This window comes from Orycteropus afer, unplaced genomic scaffold (assembly GCF_000298275.1).
Source record: "Orycteropus afer afer isolate SDZICR_OR568_19922 unplaced genomic scaffold, OryAfe1.0 scaffold00847, whole genome shotgun sequence".
NCBI classification, from domain to species: domain Eukaryota; kingdom Metazoa; phylum Chordata; class Mammalia; order Tubulidentata; family Orycteropodidae; genus Orycteropus; species Orycteropus afer.
In genome coordinates this window covers 142661-146736 of record NW_006922434.1, presented here as the reverse complement: position 1 = coordinate 146736, position 4076 = coordinate 142661, and positions in this window count along the sequence as shown.

The following is a 4076-nucleotide window of genomic DNA, read 5'->3' as shown; positions in this document are numbered from 1 at the left end:
AACTGATAGCTTTTTTTTTCTTATTTTGTTAAAACACATTACTTACACATGAACAAATCTCAGTTTGATAAGCCAGAGATGAAAAATGAAAATAAGTTTATTCCAGGCTATAGGTCTCATTGATTAACTAACATTTACTATGTAGTGATTGTAATGGAGAGGGAATAGTAATATCACATCTCAGACAAATTTCTCTGCATAAGGTCCTTCATTCCTGCATGAGTTGATACAGAAATCTCTTGTACATATTCATGGCCCCTTGATACATCATTGGTGAAAAAAAATAAAGAAAAAGGTGAAGGAGTGGAAGTGGGCTCAAGATGTGTGATAATGTTGTTGTCAACTTTGATAGCATGAAAGGGGAAAAATAAAACAACATTATATCCTCTTCTGAGATTTAAGATTAGGTCTTTTCATCATGCAGTTATATACTTAACCATATACCTCTAGGAGAACTTACAACTAAAGTACTAGAGGACAGGTTCTGCTTCCCCTAGTTACATTCTTTCCATACAGTTTCAGTGCAGATTGTGGGGAGATAAACCATTTCTACTTCCCTTACACTCAGTAAACCCCAAGCAGGATAAAACAAGGGAAATCATTCTTGGAGAGATCATGTTCAGAGTGATTTAAAGAAAACATTAAAAATATTAAAAGCAGATGGATTATGATGGCATGTATAAACAAGAGAACAGTGATACTGTGACTATTTTTCATCAGAAAAACAGGAGGTCAAATATAATAGAGATAAAGACACTTGACTGTTAACCAGAAGGCTGGTGGCTCAAACCCACCAGCCACTCCTTAGGAAGAAGTTTGGGCAATCTACTTCCATAGTGATACTGCCTCGGAAACCTAAGGAAGGGTCACTAAGAATTGGGTCCAACTCAATGGTACATAACAACAACAATTAATGTATTTAAAAGAACTCAACTCAAAAATCTATATCCAAGGCGTATTACATCCCAAACTAAGAAGGAAATAATACAAATGTTCAAATAAATGAAATGGAGAAAATTTGTGGCTAGCAGATATGGATTTTAAAAATGCTGTAGGAAATTCTTCACTCTGAAAGTAAAGGATTCCACATGGAAACTCAAGCATATAGAAAAGTATAGAGAAAATTGAAATTGTTAAATATGTTGGCAAATATAAAAGATTATTCCTTTTCTCACTTCAGAAACAGTATGGTGTTTAATACAAAAAATAGAAATTTTATTTTGCAGTAAAGAAAACAAAAATCCTCACAACTGGGCCAATAAACAATGTTATGATAAATGGAGAAAGAATTGAAGTTGAGAGGGATTTCATTTTACTTGGATCCACAATAATGGAAACAGCAGTCAAGAAATCAAATACACATTGCATTGGGCAAATCTGCTGCAGAACATCTCTTTTAAAGTATTAAAAAGAAAGATGTCACTTTGAAGTCTAAGGTGCACCTGACCCAGGTCATTGTATTTTTAATTGCCTCATGTGCAAGTAGAAGCTGGCAATGAATAAAGAAGACTGAAGTAGTATTAATACCTTTGAATTATGGTGCTGGTGAAGAATATTAAATATACCATGGACTGCCAGAAGAATGAAAAAATCTGTCATGGTAAAAATATATTCAAAATGCTCCTTTGCAACAAGGATGGCAAGACTTCCTTTTATGCACTTTGGACATGTTATCAGGAGGGGCCAGTTCCTGGAGAAGGACATTATTCTTGGTAAGGTAGAGGGTCAGAGAAAAAAGGGAAGACCCTCAACAAGATGAATTGGCACAGTGGCTGTAACAATGGACCCAAGCATAGCAATAATTGTAAGGATGGCTCAGGACTGGCAGAGTTTTGTTCTGCTGTACATAGGGTTGCTATGAGTTGTAACTGACTCAACAACACCTGACAACAACAACATATACAGAATTACATTGTGTTACAATATTAATGTAATGAAACGTGGAGTAAATAGAATTGCATGATGATATGATTTTTACATTTTTTTCTGATATGGTACAGTATTAAATGTAAGTAGATGTGATAAGGGTATGTTTTATTTTTAATCTCTATAGCACCAAACACAAAATAATATAAAGAATTATAACTAAATAGCTCACAGAGAAATGAAAATATTTGATTCATCCAAAGAAAAGAGTGAAATATGGAGCAATGGAACAGCACAGAAGAGAAACAGAGAAAACAAATAGCAACACGGTAGGGTTAAAATTAACCATATCAGGGGAGTCAGGAAGATGGCGTCTTACCTGTAACGCACATGTTAGTTCCCTCTAGCATCTTATTGCCTGAAAAAGTAGGTGCAGCAGTTTGAAGCTGGGATCTGGGTGCTCTGAACAGCTTATTATGTCAGAGAAGCCCAGACTTAATGAAATAGGAGAAGAAAGAAGGGAGAGGCATGGTAAACAGCTGGGAAGAATAAAAAATAAACAACCTTCCCTGTAGAGCACTGACCAGCCAGCAAGACAGGGCATCAGAGGGCTCCCTTGGGCAGTGGAGAGAATGAATTTGAAGACCTGCAGCCACTCCAGGGGTCTTCCTTCAGCACCACTTTTATTGGTAACCTTGGGATCACTGCTAAGTGGGAGGGTGGCATTTCTGAGAAGTGGAACAGAGACCCCTCTGGCTTGGGTTGCTGCTGAATTGGTAGCAGAAAGAGAACCACACTGCAAGTGGTTAGGCCCTAGGACAAACTTGTGGCATGGGTCAGGGCAATTATTCCAAGACAGCTTTTTGGCACAGAGGGGCCTAGAGTGCGGGGTTTTAACAGCTGTCTGAACCTGGCAGAAAGGCAGCCCCCTAACTATTGGTGTCTTTGCCAAACTTGAACTGCATAACTGTGAGTTACAGTAAAATGTCATGCTTAGCAGCCTACTCAAAGCCCTGGAAATGGCTACTGGCACCTTGGAGATTTTTTTCTCTTTTCTTCCTCATTTCCCCACATCTCCCCCACATCATCCAATAGAAAAACCACATTAAGCCACCACAATACCCGCTGGCTTGAATCCTAAACCCCCTTGACAACGAACAGAGACCTGCATCCACATTCCACACAGTAATTCCATCATCACAAAGAAAACTGCAGAGCAACCCAGCACACCTCAATTAATAATCAATAAAATAAAATACACCAGCTCCACTTTTCCAAAAATATTAAATCATAAAATTAAGACAACAAAAATCAATACATAACTAACAGTTTAAAACAACTTCAAAATGTCTAGGAAACAACATGCAACTTCAAATCAATCAATCAAACAAACAAAACAGGATAAGACAATAGAAATAAAATCCCAAACAAAAGTCTCATTAAACAAGGAGGAAGAGGAGGCAACAGAATTATCTGAGAAGGAATTTAGAAAGTATGTTTATAGAACTCTACAAGAGCTTAAGGAAACCCCAAACAGGAGCAAGGAGAACGCAGACAGTGGAAGACTGGAAGAACTCAGGAAAACCATTCAAGAACAGAATAACAAGATTAATACACAATCAAAACTCAAACAAAAACAACAGTTAGAAATCCAGAAGATGAATACCAAAATTACAGAATTATGCAACACAATGGAAGCACAAAATAATAGGCTAGAACTGGCTGAAGAACGCATTTCCGAACTAGAAGATAAATCCCTTGACACCAGCCTGTATGAAGAAAAATCAGAACAAAAATTTAAGAGAAATAAAGAGAACCTAAGAGTTATATGGGACAACATGAAAAGAAACAACATATACCTCAATGGAATTCCATAAAAAGAAGAAGCCAAAAAAACCACTGATAAAATTGTGAAAAACTTACTAACAGAAAACTTTCCCCATATCATGAAAGAAGAAAATATATTTGTCTAAGAAATTCAAAGAACACCATGCAGGATAGATGCCAAGAGAAAAACACCAAGATATATCATAATAAAACTCTCCAAAATCAAAGACAAAGAAAGAATCTTGTGAGCTGCCTGGAAAAAAAAGAAATATTACTTACAATGATCAAACAGTCAGGCTGAGTTCTGATTACTCAGCAGAAACCATGCAGGTAAGAAGGCAATGAGAGGGCATATATAAAACACTGAAGGAAAAGAACTTCCA